General features: G+C 38.2%; 1 long non-coding RNA gene across 2 annotated transcripts in view; it reads left to right on the forward strand.

Moving 5' to 3' along the window:
* The first annotated feature begins 3,052 nt into the window (after positions 1-3,052).
* The window catches only part of LOC141579495 (uncharacterized), a 47,129-nt gene continuing 28,859 nt past the window's right edge, over positions 3,053-21,322 (forward strand). For both annotated transcript variants that reach the window (XR_012511039.1, XR_012511040.1), the window contains exons 1-2: positions 3,053-3,164; positions 8,112-8,211. This is a non-coding gene — a long non-coding RNA (uncharacterized LOC141579495). The remainder of the gene's footprint in view (positions 3,165-8,111; positions 8,212-21,322) is intronic.

Here is a 21,322-nt window from a genome sequence, read left to right on the forward strand (position 1 = left end):
TTTCAGTAATTTCAACAAAGAAATTAACTTTAAGGCAAAAATGTATGATGGTTTACAAATCTATTTTCATTATATCTTCACTTTTACCAGTGTCATATCTGTGTGTGTTTGCACAAGTGCTTTAACTACCAGCAATGTAAGAAAAATCTGTGTACTGAAAACGTGAAAATAGTTTCCTGGTTTGTGTTTTCATTCTCCCAATATAGGTTTTGGATGACAAGCTTATATTTGCAAATGTACACACCCTGTGGGAGGTGCTCTGTACATACGCTGAGATACTGTACATAAAATTGCCTCTGAATCCCAATCATCTGAAAACCGTGTCCTCAGCCTTTGATACCTTCAGCTGTTTTATGAAAGTCCTCCAAGTGGATGAAAGTATCAACAAACGGAACAAGAGTTTTTCATTGCCCTATTTGAGAAGAGCTGCGTGAACGACTTTTATATTCAGGATAGAGACACATTCATCATTCCAACCACCAGGAGCCGCACTGTAAGTCTAAACCGAGTTTAGCTGCTGTCTTGGGGGTGATTTAGAACCTGCTGTTGAATTATAAGTGATTTGGTTTTGTTGGTTTGGTTTGGTTTTTAAAAGCTGCCCATAAAAATGAAAAAAGAGAAAGAAAAGAAATATGCCTACAGATTCCTTTTAGGATAGTAAACAGTGGCTGGTTATTTACCCTGTATAAACCACATGCTTTCTTAGAATCTATTTAGGTTTACTTCATCCTTTCTCAGATCAAGTATCAAGTAAGGGACAGTTATAAAAAAAAATTCAGGATTAACTGGCTTGTGAGCTCCGGGATCTGCAAGGCAGCTTTCCCTTCCCATGGTGTAAGTCAAATGGCAGAAATGAAATAAAGCACTTCATGTATCCTCCGGTGTTAACAGGAAAAGGTGAGTCTTCTTGACCTTGTTATTTCCTGGGTAAAATGAAGATAATATGTCAGGAGTCGACAAGCCCATTTAGGGCAGGAACCATGTTGTCTTGTTCACTGCTGAATCCCAGGCACCAGGAAGGCTGAGTTTAACAAGTGGGTGAATGAATGAACTGTAGTTCCCCCAGAGTTACCATGTGGGGCAGTGTGGATTAGCAGCTAAGAGCATAGACTCGAGAGGTGAGGGTACAGCTCAAGTGATGGGGCGCATGCTTAGCACGCATAAAGTCCTGGGTTCAGCCCCCAACACCTCCTCTAAAATAGACAAATAACCCTAATTACCTCCCCACCCCCCACCAGAATTACCTTATTATCTCCCTGCCACCAAAAAAAAAAAAATAAAAGGTAGAAGTGGCCAAGAGCAAAGACTCAGGCTGGAACACTTGTGCTGGTTTCTCGCTGTCTACCTTGTAAAAGTCATTTAGCCTCTGTGTTTATCAAGTTCCTCATCAATAAAATGGGGATAATAATAGTACCCACCTCGTAAAGATGCTATGGGGATTAATGAATCTGCTTGAATTTTAGAACAGCCCTGGCTAATAGTAAGTACTATGCATTTGCCAGCTCTTTTCATAATTACTGACAGATGTTATTATCAACCAAAAAAGTATTAGTTCTTTGTAAGGGAAATGCATGTTAGACCATTTCATTTATCATTTTCTGTAATTCAGGCTTTTTCCCTCTGAAATACCATTTTCTGTCTGTGCACTAGTAAATCACAGGGCTTTCCAAATTTCATCTGTCTGAGTTCTTGTCATGATGACAATACTGCAGAGTTTTGACATTTTTTAGGGACTCCATCTGAGATGACAGCAACCCCTCAAATTCAGAAGCACTTCTCTAACTGACAACATCTCGCATGAAATGAAGTTTGTAAAATGTAAGAGCTTCAGACGCTAAATGATGCCATAAATGCAAAGATGTTATATCTAAGCTCTTTAAATAAATCCTGTCATTGAAATAAAGGAAATACTATATTATAGCTCTCTATGACTTTGTTACCTTGCTATCCGTTTATCTGACTCTCTAAGACAAAAGAAAGCAAAGACTGAGATTGATCATTACTACTGTGTGGTACACGTATTTGTGGATGAAGACCATACTGAAATGCACTGTCTAAGATACTAAAATGGACACTAAACAGCTGCTTGATGCACATGCATGAACAGAACAGGGAGCTGGTTGCAGGGAGCAGACACTGAGCTTCCTGGATCAGAGACTCAGCATAGCAGTCCAGCCCAGCAGTCCACATGTTTTATATTTATATCCCAGCAAAATTAGCAGTGAGAGTCTGAAATGAACTTTGGGGACACTTGCAAACAGCTGTCATGATTACTAATGTGGGACACCAGGATTCTACAGTGTTTAGTTGGCATCTGCACACAACCATTTCTTTTCCACTAAAGCCTGTTGTAATTGCTGGTTCCACATCCAGGCTGAGGAATCATCTCATGTGGTGTTTGGGAGGGAGGTAAGTGGAGTCAGGACCCATGCTAAGGCTGGGTGGGTAATAATCTGGTTCTAGTACAGGAGAAAGGAAAGTAGGTCAGGTGGGAAGGAGAATGACTGGATTTAAATTTTGTTTCTTGAGTAAGCTAAATATATAACATCATGTCAAGTTTCTTTATTGTTTATATTCCATGTGCTGTCACCAAATAACTACTGAATTGTGGGGACAGAAAAGCCTGGGTTTTAGAATTGACCCTGCCCCTAAACAGCCAGATTCCAGGTTCCTCTGGGTGTCCAAGGAGGGGGCTGCTGCCTCCACTGAAGCAGTTTGGGCACTTGGGTGGCGTAGTTTTTTTTGCTGTGGAAGACTGGCCCGGTTGTAGGACATTAAGCATCTGCAAGGCCCTCACCAGTTACCCACGGTGGTCCCAGGACTGTAACATCCAAGTGTTCCTTTCCAGACACGTTTGCAAATGACCCTCAAGGGGTTAGTATTAATCCTCGGTGAGAATTATGAAAAATTATATGGTACCTCCATCCCTTCTGGCAAAGGAGGGCCCCTTATTTACAAATGACCACAAAGTGTTAGCACCGCATTTTATTAGCAGAACATGTGAACACGTGGTGACAGTGACGCTCACCTGTTTGCTTCTGCTTCCCAGTGCAACTTCAGCCTCCATCAGAGGACCTTAGCTGCCCCAGTGAACAGGGCCTTCTGTACAGGGAATGTGCTCCTCCTCGAAGCATAGACAAGAAGCAGCCCTTAGATCTCATCAGGTGAGCTGTTGTGGAGAGCACTCCAGTGGGAAGGGCTCAGGGTTGCCCTCATGGCTTCTGAGTGTGACAGTCCTCCAAGAGTGTTACCAACCAGGAAGCTCACAGGAGCTCTGAGCTTTGTTGCCCCAAGTTTTTACTGGAGACTTTATTACAAAGACATGATTTATTGGGTCACTACTGACATGGCTACCCCAAACACTAACTGTAAGTCAAAGCCCTAACATTTGAGCCCCTACCTCTCCTGATGGTCAGTCACTTGTCACAAAGCTCAAAGCCCCACTCCTCTAATCACATGGTTGGTGTCTCTGGCTGGCCAGTCCCCATCCTGAGTTATCTCATGAACACAAGCCATCCAAGGGTCCACCATGAATAGTAGAGACACTCCTATCTTGGGAAATTTCAAGGCTTTAGTGGTTGCCGTCCAGGAACTGGGAACAAAGACCTACCAAATTCTTCATTAAACAGGAGTAAATTTTAGGTTTCACTTAAATTATAAAATAAGAGAAGTATTCTCACTGCTTAGCTCTATCTGCTGTTCGACACCGTTTCACTACACCACGTGACTGTAATGTCGCGCTCAGCATGTGTATTCTCAGAGCATCAGCGCCGGCTGCTCCCCGGGAGCTTATGCTGTTTGTGCAAGGCTGCTGGGAGGAGGGAGGCCAAGGACAACTGAGCAAACAAAAATAATCAGGCTAATAAGGAAACAATTTCAGATTGAAATGAAGGAAATAATACAGTGTTGAGATGGGAGACTTGGGGGAAATGGAGTCAACAAAGCTATCTTTGAGAAGGGTACATGTGAGCTGAGATGGTGATAAGGAGGCTGGTCTTTGAGGATCTGGGATAAGTCACCCCAGGAATAGAGGCAGCTTGTCCATTGCCCCGAGGCACAAATGTGCTCAGCAGGTTTGAGGAGATACTGGAGCCAACGCTGGTGAGAGTGATGAGACCCGAGGTTTAGAAGGGCATCAGGAGCACGGAAAGTAGTGTAGACTCTAAGTGCAGTGAGAAGCCGTCATGATAGTTTAAGCACTAAGGTAATTTTCTCTCACAATTTGCAAAGATAATGTGGAGAATGAATTGCAGGGACCCAGGAAGCAGGGAGGCCTGGTCGGAGGCTCTAGGAGTGGGCCAGATGAGAGATGGTGAGAGCCAGGGAGAATGCGTTTGGGGAGTGGAGCTGACAGGATGCAGTTATGGGCTGGCTGTGGATGGTGAGGAGAAGAGAAGGGTCAAGGTAGCCCCAGGTCGGCCTGGAGCCAGGTGCCTGATCTTCCTAATCTCAGTGCCCCAATCAGATGCCCACCTACTTGGGCAAACCTCTTAACCTTCCAAGTGAGGGTTTTAAATCACTGAAGTCTTTTTGTTTGTTTCACATTTTATGGAAAGATTCAAACACGTACAGAAGTAGAGAGAACAGCACAGCCAGCCTGTCTGTATCAGTCACCCATCTCCAGAATTATCAACTCAGAGTCACTGTTGTTGCAACTTTCATCTCCACCTCTTCCCCTCCCCCACTTCGGGATCATTTTGAAGGCAATCCTACGTAGCTTAACCTTTCATTAGTGAAATGACAAGGTCTCTTTCAAATACAATTGGAATATTCATTTTTTTTAGGGTTACAAAATAATTCCCTGATTGTCACAAAAATACACTTTTAAGCAGTTTTGGGGTTGAAATCAGGTTCCAGACTAAGTTCACACGTTGCAGCTAGCATATCTCTCAAGTGGGTTCTAATCTATAATTTTCCTGTTTCTCATTTTCCTTGAAATTGCTGAGGGATTTCTCTATTCCCTGTTTGGTTGATTTCATTCTCCCCTGTGGTTAGACTTATTTCTCCATCCTATGTATTGGCTTTAGCTAAGTGATTTGATCCTCCCCTAAAAGCTTGATCTGAACGAGGTTCAAATTTGTGCAAGAATATTTGTTATATGAAGTTTTGTACTCCTGTCATAAGGTACATATTGTCCAGTTGACTCTCTTTTTTGTGATGACAGCAGCCAATAATGATTGTCACCCGGGATCATTATTTCATAAGGGATTTTATTTCATGTGGTCATACTCTAATTTCCTCCCACAATTATCAGCAGGATCACAGTCATGAAGAGGCACTTTCTCATTAACCCGGATTATCCTGTAGAACAGTTTTAAAAGAGGAAGTTTATATATTTGTAAATATTTAAAGTTGATACATTTTTCTATTGTTTCTAATGTTTTTTTTCTAATAGAGGTACTGAAGATTGAATCTAGGACCTTATGCTTGCTGAGCACACACTCTGCCACTGAGTGTACCCCATCCCCCTTGAGATTCATATTTATATGATATATTCCTTCTGTTATTTTTGTTTTATGTTATACAGAATTTGATGGCAGGGCAATGGGTTTGATGGCTATTTAATCATTCTTTATGGGATTTTGGGGTTGGTGTGTGTGTTTGTGTTTGTAAAGAAAACAATTTTCCCACTGTTTTAAGTATGTTTTGTGAAGGAAATTATGTTGATCTGTTCCCTTCTCCTGGTCCATGTATTCCCTTGTTGCTTCCCACTAGTGGTCCCTTGAGCTCTGTGACAAGACTAGCATGTCGTTAATCCAGGTTGAAGGAGATCTGAAGAGATTTATTCAAGGAGATGAAATTTGTAGACAATGAATTGGAAAGTATTGAGAAAGTTATTCATTAGGAGAATGTATGGGGTTGAATTGTTAAGCGCAGAGAAATCTAAGCTATGAACCACCAAGACAATTATTAACTCCAGGTAAAACAAAGTAGGGAATAAAAAAGTAAGCCTAGCAGACAACTTGCTACAGCTGTGAACAGTCTGTACAGAGTCCTAATAATGTAAAGCAAGGATACTGAGCTGATCAAAATTATAATGTATTTGTATCAAAAGGTTGGAAGAATGAAGGTTTGGGTGTGTAGAGGAGATGTGGTTTGAAAGAGAGCTTAATAATCATTTTCCAAAATAGAAAGTTAAATAGGTGATACATAAAGCTGAAAAAGTCAGTAGGCTGTGTTACAAGGATATTAGTCAGAAATAGGGAGTTTTTATTCCAAGAGTCAGCAGTAGGAGCTGAACATTGTTGCTTCTGACCAGGAAATGGGGTGGTTGTTGGGAACTGCTCCTTTTTACAATCGGTGTTCGAGAACTGTTTGACTCTTTAATGAATGTATGGTATAAGTTTGATAAAAAGAAATCAAAGCTGAATTTTGAAAAATTGATGTTAAGAATTGGGGTGTTTTTGACAGAGAGAGACAACAATCAGACAAAACTACATTTGAAGGGATCCTCATTATTTCTAGCCTTTCAGCAAGGACTAGGGGGCAGACATCTGTTTAAGGTTCAAAAATTCTTTCTGACATTCTTGCCGACATGTAACCTTTGGAAGTAATGAACTCTCCGTCATTGTAAATATGCAGGCAGAGGCTGCCTGACCAGCTCTCTAACTGTAGCAGGGTGTGTTTACCATTGGCCAGTTGGAGCAAGCAACTTCTAACATTCTTTCAGTTTTGAATGTGGCATTTTCAGGATGGATAGTTGATAAGAATGTATTACAAAAAGCTTAACAAGAAAGAGTCCAAGACATCTCAAACCCATTGCCAGGGTTTTCTCTGCCAGACACCATCCTGAGCCTGCCATCTGTGAGCCAGGCCACAAAGACCAGTCACATGAGAATGAACACACTTTGTCCCTCCTATCTGATTTGGCATCGGGCTCAGCCATTTTCCCCATGGAATGGTCCACGCCCAGGTCTCTGACGATGGAGCTGGTCTCACAGCAGCCCTGTGAGAGCTGGTCCAGCCCTAGGGGTTCCTGCGTGAAGTTTCTCAGGACTCCAGGCTGTTCTCAGAGCTGAGTCCCCCCTAGGCTAAGCCCTCGGAGCTCATCTCAGCTCCAGACTGAGCCGGAAGCTTCCGAGAGAACTCAGAGCTGAGGAAAGTCACAGGTTTTACCCAGCACTGCCGCGTCAGCAGTGCTCCAGCTGAGGGAAGTAGCAGCAGCAGCAAACACACCTGAGCCGCCGCCTCATTGTTCCGCCTCATCCCTAAGCCCTCTGTGTCTGCCTGTCTGTGTCTGTCTCCCTTTCAGGACCAGCCTGGCACCGCTTCGTGCCCTGCCTCCTTTCTTCTAATCTTGCCTCCCTGGCCTGTTCCGTCTACTCCAGATTAACTGAGTAACATTGAAGGGTTTTTGAAACCTAGGAACAGCCGACGTGCTAGATACAAAGAATACAGGGCAGTTCCTTACTCAGCCACATCCCTCCTGCCCTCTCCCATTCCCACATGAGTTGTATAAATATTTTGTCAGAGAGACATTGCACTGCCAGTTGTTATCATTATCAGCCATTTCCTTATTATCTGTGGTTTACGATGCATTTGCTCCAGGGAAGCTCCCGAGATAAGGCAGACTCAGATGACTGAGCCAGTAGTTGAAGTCCACTTGTGTCAAGCCTGTTAAGAATGATCTTTGGTGGGATTTGTTGAATGTGCCAGACTGTCCAGCGAGTGGTGATGATCCCCTGCATCTGCTCCAGAGTCGGCCTCGTCCCCTCCTTTGCTCTGTTCTCATTTATCTCTCTTCAGCAGGTGAACCAGTGATCTGTATTTCTATGATACGTAAAATACTTCTTATTTCACGGTAGAATTTGGGGGCTGCTGTGAAAACGCATATGTTTTAAGTGTGAATTGAGTCAGAAGTTTAAACTTAAAGCCCCCTTGATTTAGAATCAGAAATTAGTATGATGGAAGGAGGGTATAACTCAGTGGTAGAGTGAATGCCTAGCATGCATGAGGTACTGGGTTCAATCCCCAATGCCTCCATTTAAAAAACAAATAAATAAACCTATTTATGCCCCACCTTAAAAACAAAGAAAAAAGAAATTAACATGAGGATGAAGCTACAGAGTGAATATGTGTGTCTTCTGAAACTACCTTCTGTCTTTCTTCAGGAAATTCTACGGAGAGAAGGTCGGAATCTACTTTGCTTGGGCTGGGCTATTACATTCAGATGCTCCTCCTGGCAGCAGTCGTGGGGGTGACTTGCTTTCTGTATGTATATTTTAATCAAAATAACTGTACTTAGAAGTAACTTCTCTTTATTCCTTGTTACGGTGCTTACTTAACTTAGAATGACATTCTCCAGGAGCATCCACGTTGCTGCAAATGGCCCTATATTGTCAGTTTTTATAGCCGAGTGGTTTTCCATTGTATAAATATACCACTTCTTTAGCCAGTCATCCGTTGATGGACATTTAGGCTATCTCCATGTCTTGGCTATTGTAAATAGTGCTGCTATGTATATTGGGGTGCAGCTGTCATCCTGAAGTAGGGTTCCTTCAGGATATATGCACAGGAGTGGGATTCCTGTGTCATATGGCAATTCTATTCCTAGTCTTTTGAGGAAACTCAATACTGTTTCCACAGTGGCTGCACCAAACTGCATTCCCACCAGAAGTGTCGGAGGTTTCCCTTTGTCCACAGCCTTTCTAGCACGTCATTTGTGGATTTTTGAATGATGGCCATTCTGACTGGTTTGAGGTGATACCTCATTGTATTTTTGATTTGCATTTCTCTGATAATTAGTGATATTGAGCATTTTTTCATGTGCCCATTGATCATTTGTATATCTTCCTTGGAGAATTGCTTGTTTTGGTCTTCTGCCCATGTTTGGATTGGGTTATTTGGTTGTTTCTTAGTAAGTCATATAAGCTGCTTATATATTCTGGAGATCAAGCCTTTGTTAGTTTCATTTGCAAAAATGTTCTCCCATTCTGTAGGTTGTCTTTTTGTTTTACTTAAGGTGTCCTTTGCTGTGCAGAAGCTTGTAAGTTTCATTAGGTCTCATTTGTTTATTCTTGCTTTTATTTCTATTGCTTGGGTAGACTGCCCTAGGGGAAGATTTCTGAGATGTATGTCAGATATTTTGCCTGTATTTTCTCCTAGGAATTTTATTGTATCTTGTCTTATGTTTATCTTGCTGAAGAGACTGTCTTTATTCCATTGTATATTCTTGCGTCCTTTGTTGAATATTAGTTGACCAAAAGTATTTGGGCTCATATCTGGGCTCTCTATTCTGTTTCATTTGTCTGTATGTCTGTTTTTGTACTAATACCATGCTGTCTTGACGACTGTAACTCTATAGTATTGTCTCAAGTCTGGGACAGTTATTTTTCCAGCCTCTTTCTTTCTTTCTTAAGTTATTCCCTGGAAATTCTATGTCTTTGATGGTTCCATATAAATTTTATTGTGATTTGTTCTAGTTCTATGTAATATGTCCAGGATAATTTGGTAGGGATTGCATTAAATCTGTAGATTGCCTTGGGCAATGTGACCATTTTAACAATATTGATTCTTGCAATCCAAGAGCTTGGGATACCTTTCCATTTTTTAAAGTCTTCTTTAATTTCCTTCACCAATGGTTTATAGTTTTCTGTGTATAATTCTCTCACGTCTGTGGTTAGATTTATTCCTAGATATTTTATTACTTTGGGTGCTATTTTAAAGGGGATTGTTTCTTTACTTTCTTTTTCTGTTGACTCATCATTTGTGTAAAGAAATGCAACTGATTTTTGAACGTTAATCTTGTAACCTGCTACTTTGCTAAATTCTTCGATCAGCTCTAGTAGTTTTTGTGTGGACCTTTTATGGTTTTCTATATATATTGACGTGTCATCTGCATATAGTGACACTTTTACCTCTTCTTTTCCAATTTAGACCCCTTTTACTTCTGTTACTTGCCTGATTGCTGTGGCCAGGATTTCCAAGGCTATGTTGAATAGGAGTGGTGATAGTGGGCATCCTTGAGTTGTCCCAGATTTTAGTGGGAATCTTTTGAGGTTTTCATCGTTGAGTGCTATGCTGGCTGTAGGTTTGTCATCTATAGCTTTTATGATGTTGAGATATGTTCCCTCAATACCCACTTTGGTGAGAATTTTTATCTTAAATGGGTGTTGAATTTTATCAAAAGTTTTCTGCATCTATTGAGATGATCATGTGGTTTTTGTCCTTTCTCTTGTTGATGTGAAGTATTACATTGATTGATTTTCATATGTTGAACCACCCTTGTGTCCCTGAGATGAACCCCACTTGAGCATGATGTATTATCTTTTTTATGTGCTGTTGGATTTTATTTACTAGTATTTTGGTAAGGACTTTTTTCATCTGTGTTCATCAGTGATATTAGTCTGTAATTCTCTTTTTTGGTGGTGTCTTTGCCTGGTTTTGGTATCAGGGTAATAGTGGCTTCATAGAATGAGTTTGGGAATATTCCTTCTTTTCAATCTTCTGGAAGAGTTTGAGAAGGACTGGTATGAGTTCTTCTTTGTATGTGTGGTAGAACTCCCCGGTGAAGCTGTCCAGTCCTGGACTTTTATTTGTAGGGAGGTTTTTTATTGTTAATTCAATTTCATTCCTAGTGATCCATTTGTTCAAGTGGATAGTTTCTTCTTGATTCAGTCTTAGTTGACTGTATGTTTCCAGAAACTTGTCCATCTCCACTAGGTTATCCATTTTTTTCCATGTAGTTTGTCATGATATTCTCATATGATATTCTGTATTTCTATGTTATTTGTTGTAATTTCTCCATTTTCCTTTCTTATTTTGCAAATTTGTGCTCTCTCTTTATTCTTCTTTGTGAGTACGGCCAGAGGATTTTCGATTTTATTTATTCTTTCAAAAAACTAGCTTTTGGTTTGATTGATTATTTTCTCTATTTTTTTAATCTTTATTTTATTTATTTCCTCCATGATCTTTATTATTTCCTTCCTTCTGCTGACTTTTGTGTGTTTTTGCTCTTCTGTTTCTAGTTCTTTCAGCTGGTGGGTTAGATTGTTTATTTGGTATTGTTCTTCTTTTTTGAGGAAGGCCTGCATTACCCTAAACTTTCCTCTTAGCACTGCTTTTGCTGTGTCCCATATGTTTTGTGTGGTTGTGTTTTCATTTTCATTTGTCTCAAGGTATTCTTTAATTTCAACTTTGATTACATCATTGACCCATTGGTTTTCTAATAGCATGTTGTTTAATCTCAATGCTTTCCTTTCTTTCTCCTTTGTTTCTTTGAAGTTGATTTCTATTTTCCATGGCATTGTGGTCAGTAAAGATTCTTGAGATAATTTCTATCTTTTTAAAATTGTTGAGGCTTCTTTTGTGACTAAGTACATGATCAATCCTAGAAAATGTTCCACACACATTTTAAGAGATTGTTTATTCTGTTATGGGGGATTGTAATGCTCTGAAAATATCCACTAAATCCAATTATTCTCTTGTATCATTTAATTTCTCTGTTGCCTTATTTATTTTCTGTCTGGAAGATCTGTCTTGTGATGTTAATGTGGTGTTAAAATTTCTGACAATGATTGTATTCCCATCAATTTCCCCCTTTATCTCTGTTAGTAGTTGTTTAATGTACTTAGGTGCTCATGTTGGGTGCATATATATTAATGATTGTAATATCTTCATCTTGTATTGATCCTTTAATCATTATAAAATGTCTTTATTTATCTTTCTTTATGGCCCTTGTTTTAAAGTCTATTTTGTCTGAAATCAATACTGCTACACCTGCTTTTATGGCATTTCCATTTGCATGGAATATCCTTTTCCGTCCATTCACTCTCAATCTATATGTGTCCTTCTCCCTAAAATGTGTCTCTTGTATGCAGTGTATTGAAGGTTCTTGCTTTATTATCCAGTCTGCTACTCTGTCTTTTGACTGGAGCATTTAGACCATTAACATTTACAGTAACTAATGATAGATGAGAGTTTATTGCTATTTTCAACTTATTTTTGCAGTTGATTTGGTATTTCTTCTTGGTTCCTTTCTTCTTCCTTTTGTGGTATGGTAATTTTCCTTTGTATTGTATTTAGTTTTTGTGACTCACTTGTAAGTTTTTGGCTTGTGATTACACTTTTTTGTAAGTCTGTTAACCAATTACTGTAACTGTGTGTACTAAACAGATATTAATGTAATCTCAAACCCATCCTACTGAGAACAAGATTTAAAAAAAAAAAAAGAAGAAAGGAAAAATACTCTCACAGTCATGAATTCACATTTCTGTAGCATCCTGCTTCTTTTCTATTTAGAGTAGACCTTTCGATATTTCTTTTTAGCATGGGTTTAGTGTTGCTAAATTCTTTTAGTATTTGCTTCTCTGTGAAATTCTTTATCTCTCCTTCTATTCTAAAGGATAGCCTTGCTGGAGCAAGTATCCTAGGCTGCATCAATTTTTTTCATTCAGGACTTTGAATATATCTTGCCACTCCCTTCTGGCCTGTAGTGTTTCTGTAGAGAAATCAGCTGAGAGCCTTCTCTTGTAACTCACTCTTTGTTTTTCTCTTGCTGCCTTTAGGAACATTTCTTTATCCTTCAGTCTGGCCATCTTGATTTATGATATATCTTGGCGTGTTTCTCTTTGGGCTCTTCCTGTTTGGGACCCTCTGAGCCTCCTGTGCTTGGGTGTCTGATTCCTTCTTTAAGTTTGGGAAGTTTTCAGTCATGATTTCTTTAATTACCTTTTCCATCCCCTTTGTTCTTTCTTCCCCTTCTGGTACCCCTATTATGCATAGATTGGCATGCTTTATATTATCCCATAGGTTCCTTATATTGTTTTCATTGTTTTATATTTGTTTTTCTCTCAGCTGTTCTGATTGGATGCTTTCTGTTGTCCTGTCTTCTAGGTCACTTATTCGTTCTGCTGCATTATCTAGCCTGCTTTGTACAGCCTTTAGGTCAGATCTCATTTCAGCCAATGAATTTACCAATTCTACTTGGCTCTTCTTTATAGCTTCTATTTTGTTTTTGATATATTTTATGTCTCTAAAGACTATCTCTTTTAGTTCCTTCAGTAATTTGATCACTTCTTTTTTGAAATCTTGATCTAGTAGGCCATCAATGTCTATTTTATTGATCGTTCTTTGAGGGGATTTCTCTTGCTATTTTAATTGGCAGGACTTCCTCTGCTTCTTCATTCTGCTCATATCTCTCTGGCCCTGTGGCTTTTGGAGTATCAGTTATCTATTGTGGTCCTTAAAGGAGTTTATTTATTTATCTATCTAAAGCCTATGTGGGAATAAAACTTAAAAGAGAGAGAGAGAGAATTTTAAAAGAATGGAGGAAAAGAAGGTTTGAAAAGAGTGTATAATCAATAATAGAAGAGCAAGTTGAAGCAAAATAGGAATCGAGTTGAGATATCTTTTAAGAATCTTAATAAAAAGAAGAGAAAATTCAAAATACAATATTTGAAACCTGTGACTAATAAATAACAGATCAAAACCAAGAGAATATAAATGAAATGAGAATTGTAAACATATAGGACTGTTTAAAAATAAAGATTAAAAATGTAATAGGAATAAAACAGATATAAAAAATTTTAAAAACAAAGATGTGTTCTCCTAGAGACTGTGTGCTCTTAATGGTTTTATTGAGAGGCCTTTGTGTCTTCGCCCTGTTTCACAAACTCACCTTGCTCTGTTTGCCCCCTTGTCTGTGCTGCTCACAGTGTCTTTCGGCAAGAAGATTGCACCCCTCCAACACTGGGTCAGGTGATCCTTTCCTTTGTGGTGGGTGGGTGGGTCACTCCCCCTCCAGATGCTGCAGTCAGTGCTGGGCCAGTTGCTCCATATGTGGGCTCAGCTTCAAGAGTAACAGCTTTATGGAGATATAATTCACATACCATAAAATGCAGCCTTTGAAATTGTGCATTAGGATTTTAAGTACATTTCAGGGTTTTGTAGCCATCACTCCCAAAAAGAAACAGTACCCTTTAGTAAGTCACTCCCTAAACTTCCTTTCCCTTAGACCCCAGCAGCCACCACTCTACTTTCTGTCTCTACAGATTTGCCTGTTCTGGGCATTTCATATAAGTAGAACCATACAGTATGCTGCCTTTTTTGATTGTCGTCTTTCATTTAGTGTGACGTTGTCAAGGCTCATCCATGGTGTAGCATATATCAGTACCCAAAGTCCTTTTTGTGTTCAAATAATATGCCATTGTTATAAATACACCACTTTGCTTATCCATCCATCAGTTGATGATGAATAATTCTGCTGTAAATGCTCATGGACAAGTTTTTGTGTGAACACATATTTTCAGTTCTCCTCAGGATATATCAAAAAATGGAATTGCTGGGATGTATTCTACTTTTAACATTTTGAGGAATTGCTAAAGTAGTTTTTAAAGTGACTGCACCATTTTATATTTCCAGTAGTAATGTATGAGGAGTCCAGTTTCTCCACATCCTCATCAACACTTTTTATTACCGAGTTTATAGATACATATTTATATATCATATATCATATATATTTGTCATCCTATTTGGTATGAAGTGGCATGTCATTGTGCTTTTGATTTCTGTTTCCCTAATGCCTACTGATGTTGAACATCTTTTTATGTGCTTATTTCCCATTCGTATGTCTTCTTTGGAGAAAAATCTATTCAAATTCTTTGCCCATTTTAATTGTATTTGTCTTTGTATTTTCATGTTTTAAGTCTCCTTTGTCTATTCTGGATAAAAAGTCCCTTATCAGGGAAAATATTGGAAATATTTTCACCCATTCTGTGGATTGTCTTCTTACTTTGTTGATGAAGTCCTTTGAAGCACAGAAGTGTTTAATTTTACTGAAGTCCAGTTCACTTGATATATTTTCTTTTGTTGTTTGTGCTTTTGCTTTCATATCTTAGAAGTATTTGTACTTCAAAATCCTGAAGATTTTCTCATTGTTCATTTTCTAAAAGTTTTATAATTTCAGGTCTGTGATTTATTTTGAGTTAATTTTCATAAATGGTGTTAAGATAAAAGTTCAGTTTTCTTTCTTTCCAGGTGTATGTTCAGGTGTCCCAGCATCATTTTTGTAAAAATTACTTTTTTCCCATTGGATTGTCATGGAACCTTTACGAAAAATTAACTGGCTACATGTAAGAGTTTGTTTATGGACTCTCAGTTCTTTTCTCTCAATCTATTTCTGTGTCCTTTATGCAAGTACCACACTGTATGGATTACCATTTTGTTACTGAGTTTTGAATTTGGAAACTTCAAACTTTGTTCTTTTTCAAGATTGTTTTGACTATTCTGGGTATCTTGCATTTCCATAGTTTTAGGAACAGTTTGCTCATTTCTCCCAAAAAGCCAGATTTGCATTGAATCTATAGGTCATTTTGAGGACAAATGCCATCCTAACAATGATAAGGCTTCTGATCCATGAACACAGAAGAGCTTTCCATTTATTTTAGGTCATTTTTAACTTCTATCAGTAGTATTTTAGTTTTCAATATACAAGTTTCAGACATTTTCCTCAGTATTCCACATATTTTTCTTAATATTCCTAAGTATTTTATTCTTTTTGATGCTATTGTAAATGAAAATGTTTCCTACATTTTATTTTTAGATTATTCACTGCTGTTGTATAGAAATATAATTACTTTTTTATATATCGATTTGTGTCTTACAATTTTGGTCAAACTATGTTGTTAATTCTAATAGTTTTTTTTTTTCTCTCTCTCTCGCTCTTTTTTCTTTGTGGATTCCTTGTGATTTCAATGTATAATATCATGTCATCTGGAATTGAAATAGTTTTATTTCTTTCTTTCTAATCTAGAGGCTTTATTTTCTTTGTCTGTTTGCTTTGACTAGAACCTCTAGTACAATGTTGATTTTGGGAGGAAATAATTCAGTCTTTCACCATTATGTATGATCTTTGCTCCAGGTTTTTCATAGATGTTCTCTGTCAAGTTGAGGAAGTTCTCTTCTATTCCTAGTTTTTATCTATTATTCTATTAATATGGCATATTACATGAATTGACTTTTGTATGTTGAAGTGCCTTTGCATACCTGGATACATCCCACTGAATTGTGGTCTATTTTATATGTTAATGGATTGGATTTGCTTTTATTCTGTTGAGGACTTTTGCATTTATATCCATAAGAGATAGTCTTTAGTTTTCTTGTGATGCCTTTGTCTGGTTTTGGTATCAGTGTGATACTCGTGTCATTGAATGAATTGGGAAGTGTGCCCACCTCTTTATTTTTAGACGAGTTTGTGAAGCATTTTTTTGTTTGTTTGTTTTTTGTTTTTGTTTTTTCTTTAAGTAGTTGATGGAATTCACCAGCAAAGCCATACTGGCCTAGCATTTCCTTGTGGGAATGTTTTGGATTACTGTTTCAGTCACTACTTATTGTAGGATTATTTGAGTTTTCTATCTCTCGTTGAATTAGATTTAGTCACATATCCTTCTAGGAATTTATCCATTTCATCTAGATTATCTCATTTATTGGCTATACAATTATTCATGGTATTCCCTTATATTCCTTGTTATTTTTGTTAGGGCAGTAGTGACATCCTTCCTTTAATTTCTCATCTTAGTAATTTGAACCTTCTCTCTTTTTTTCTTCAGTACTAGCTAAAAATTTGTCAATTTTCTTGATCTTTTCAAAGAACCAACTTTTCTTTTTGTTGATTATTCTCTGTTATTCATCTATTCCGTATTCCATTTATTTCTGCCTTTACTATTTTGATTAGAATATTTAATTCATTTACATTAATGTAATTTCTTATCAGGTTGAAGTTACATCTGCTATCTGCTTTCTATATGACTTTTTATTTCCCCAATGCTCTATTACTACACTTTTTGTACAAAGTAGGCATTTTCAAGTGTGCCATTTTAATTTGTTGTTTATTTTATCTTTTTCTTCTCCTCCTCCTCCTTCTCTTCCTCCTGCTCCTTCTCCTCCATTGCCCTGGAGATTATTATTAACATATTGTTTTAAAGCAATCTAGTTCACATGAATGCCAACTTAATTTCAATAGTACACAAAAACTTTGCTTTGATATCAATCTTTTCCCTCCCCCTCCTCATGCTGTCACTGTCATACAAGTTACACCTTTATGCATTTATAAGTGCTACTACACTGTTTCATAAGTATTGTTTTATGTAGTTGTCTTTTACATCAAATAGAAGAAAACACGTACATGTAATACTGTATTTATACTGTTTTATTTTCTTACTCATGTAGTAGTGCTCTTTATTTTTCAGGTGAGTGTCTTTTCATTTACACCTGCTGGACTATCCTTAGTATTTCTTGTAGGGCAGGCCTGCTAGCAATTGATCCTTTCAGATTTTGTAGGAATGTGTTAATTTCTTCTTTTTTTTTTTTGAAGAATCATTTTGTTGGCTATAAAATACTTGGTGACAGTATTTTCCTTTTATCACTTTGACGATACCATCCCACTGCCTTCTGGTCTCCATGGTTTTTGATGAGAAATCAACTGTCTTACTGAGGAGCCTTTGAATATGTTGAGCCTCTTTCCTCTTTCTGCTGTCAAGATTCTTTGTTCTTCTCTTTTGACACACTTAGTCTGATGTGCCTATTTTCGATGTCTCTACGTTCATACCACGTGGAGTTTGTTGAGCTGCTGGGATGTACAAATTAATGTTTTCATCAAATTTGGGAAGTTTTCAGCCATTATTTCTTTATATACTTTTTCTACCCCTTTTTTTCTCTCCTTCCTTCTGGCGCTCACATTATATGTGTATTGGTATTGTTGATGGTGTCCAACCTATCTCTGACACAGTGTTCATTTTTTTTCATTCCTTTTTCTTTCTGTTCCACAGACTGGATAATCTCAGTAGTTTTAAATTAACTGACATTTTCTTCAACAAGTTCATATCTACAGAGAAATCTCTTATTGAATTTTTCATTTTAGTCATTATATTTGTATCTCTAGAATGTCCAGTTGGTTTTTAATGTAAATTTTATCTATTGATATTCTCTGTACAATGAGATGTTCACATACTTAAATTCTTTAGGCATGGTTTCGGTTAGCTCTTTGATCATATGTGTAATTCCTTATTTATGTCTTTGTCTCGTAAGTCCAGTGTCTGGGTTTCCTCAGGGAGTTTCTATTGACTACTTTCTCCCCTGTGTTATGGCCAAACTTTTCTGTTTCTTTGTACATCTTGTAATTTTCTGTTGAAAACTGGACATTTAAAATATTACAATATGGCAGATCTGAAAGCCAGATTTTCCTCATCTCCAGGGTTTATCATTGTTTCCATTGTCATTGCTGCTGCAGATATTTATTTAGTTACTTTCCTGAACAAATTCTATAAAGTCTGTATTCTTTATCATGCATGGCCATGAGATCTGTATGTGTGCAGAAAGCCTAGTTGTCATCACTGTAATAATGATTGGACAGTGAATTCTTTCAATGCCTGGAGCCAATCGTTTGAGCTGTTGCCAGGTGGCTGTGTGCCTGCGTGCTGAGGGATGGCCTCAGCACCGGCAGGCAGTCTGCAGCTATTCTGTAGCCTTTAGTTCTTGCTTATGCAGAACCTCAAGTTCAGCCAGAGTTGAAGGCTTAAGATTTTCTCAGATCTTTCCTTGCCATATGCCACACATGTGTACGGACTTCTACAATTCTCAGAATTTTTTGGAGCTATTTAACCCTACCTCCACCCCCAGAAAGTCTCAATAGTCAATTTTGCCTTCTAAGTTTCCTAGTCAGCATCTAATTAGCCTGTACTGGTACCACTGCTTCATGCAGTTGTAAAGTTACTCACTGCTGATTGTTTTCCACAAACACTCTGGGGACAGGCTGTTTGCACAGCATGAGTTTGAGATAGGTGAATTAGTGACAGCTCTCTGGGGGCGGATTTTTTGGGTAACTTCAAATCACTTCTGCCCCTTCCTTGATTGTGAGACTGTTGCTTTTAAAGGCCACCATTTAGGTGAGGATACGGGGATGGGGGTAGTTCAAGTTACGATATGACAAAACTGACTATCTTTATGGAGATTTAGCTGTTATTTTTTCTCAAATAAACATTCTCCTTACTGCTGGAAGCCTTGGTTAAATTTCCAGAGTTCTGCAGAGGTTAATTTTAACAAATTTTGCCATTGTCATTGCTTAACAGAGGAGTAAGTTTTCCAAGATTTTTACTCAGATATTGTAGAAGTGTATCCCATTTGCATTTGTTTTTAACTGAGTTACTTTCAAGAGTAACTAATTCTACATCTCCAGCCCCATTCACATAAGAGTCCATCTGCATGGCTTCTCCTACAGTGAGAAGTGTGCAACCTGTTGTCCGTTTGTTGTTTTACTTATTAAAGTGTAGGGGTTTTTAAGAATATGCTCATGAATAGCCCTTTGTCATTTTTACACGTTACGAATCTTACACTAGTCTGTGGCTATTTTTTTCCCTTTCTTTTAGTTGTTTTAATGAAGTTCTCAGTTTTAAGGATTTTCAGTATAGCAATATGTGGATGCTGATTACACGGGTGAAGCATTTAACTACTGTCTAAACCTCAGTCTTTGCTCTGATTCACTGTCTAGAACATCTGAATATATCTACTGAACCCCATATACCAATGGACACTGACAGTCCTAATTAAAAAAATGCTTTTTAAGTAAAGCAAAAAATATTATCTTTGACACTGGAAAAGACAAATTTCAAATTTACTAGCTGATCTTGTTTTCTGTGATCATTAGCTACATCATGTTTTTAGAGCCGAGAGGCATATTGAGCTACTGATTTTATTTCATCGGATTTTAGAATGTAGAACACATTTCAGGCCCACTTATAGCACCATATGTGTATCTTTAAGGATATGTACATATGATGATGTCTTTATTATAAGTACCTTATTTTATTTTAAGTACCAACTGCTGTGAACCTCATTAAGGAAATCTTGGAACTGCGGGACTGAAATTTTTCACACCACCACCATCCCGTAGCATCTCTTTTGCACTTAGATGTTGTGTGGCAGAGTATTTTTCTGCTCCCTAGGAATGATCAATGTTGAAGGGGGAAAAAAATCCCTCCTCTAATTAATAAAGTCCAAATCACATATTTATCTGAACAATGGCCACCATTTTAGCCCACACCAATCCATCTACTCATACTGACTCAGAGTCCTTAACACAGACAATCCACAACTGTAGTCAGGGTCCTCAGCCCACGTTGTATCCCCTCCCCATTCTTTGTTGATTCTGACCTACTTTTGTCCAACACGTCCTGCCAGCCTCTTCGCTACCTTACTGCAGTTTTTAATTTTTACCTTTGAGTCCCAGGCTGTGCCTAGTGATTTCCAGAGAAACGCCAGACACCTGGCTCATCAGGAGGGGTGGGGAGGATTTCAGGAAGCTATTACCAAAACTCACTTGCAGATCAGTAAGTGGCTGTTGTGAGCATTCCTTCTAGATCTCTGCCAGGCCCGCTGCATCCACCCCAGCAAAATAACGTAGCTCCTCCACCCACCTTTGCCTCCATTCATCTGGGTTTCTGCTTTAAGTGACACTCAGAAGCTGCTGATGGGCATTATATATATATATATATATATATATATATATATATATATATATTTTATTTGAAGTATAGTCAGTTACAATGTGTCAATTTCTGATGTACAGCACAATGTTCCAGTCATTCATATACACATATATATGTATGAATTCCTTTCCATATTATTTTTCATTAAAAGTTATTACAAGATATTAAATATAGTTCCCTGTGCTATACAGAAGAAATTTAGTTTTTTTAGCTATTTTTATATATAGTAGTTAATATTTGTAAATCTCAATCTCTGATGGGCATTTTTAAAGCCACATCTGGAACCCTTGCTGCAGAAGAGTCTGAGAAATATATTTTCAACCTCATAGCATTTTGGTTAGGAAGTTGGAATAAAGGCTGAGCTGGCTCACCTAACTTGTCTGCCTTTGTGAGTAAAGAGGTCTGGAGATTCAAGGCCCAATGAAATGTCCCAGCCCTTCAGTAGCAAACTCTGAAAGCAACCAAAATGCTCCCATCTGCCAGAGCATGACTTGTCCTTAGATACTGCTGGCCATAACCACCAACGCTGTCTAATGCATCGTCTTCATCTGGTGCACACTTTCTTTAGATGTCTAATATCCTGATTAAGAGGACAAGCTGGTTTGGATTCCCAAGGTCACAGGCAGCCTTCTGCCTGACTTTGATGTATATATGTTCATTGAAGAGTCCTCTCTCAGATCAGCTAGAGCTGCCTGGTGTGTGGCTTGCCAGAGAATGTGGGTATATTGCTCCCCACCAGAGTCCTACCAGTTGTTTTATTGCAGGAAGAGATAAAGCAATAGAGACAGAACAGAAAGTTCTTGTCCAGCCTCAAGCACAGTCACCCCTGCCCAGGGCCCTTG

This window comes from Camelus bactrianus, chromosome 12 (genome assembly GCF_048773025.1).
Source record: "Camelus bactrianus isolate YW-2024 breed Bactrian camel chromosome 12, ASM4877302v1, whole genome shotgun sequence".
Taxonomy (NCBI): Eukaryota; Metazoa; Chordata; class Mammalia; order Artiodactyla; family Camelidae; genus Camelus; species Camelus bactrianus.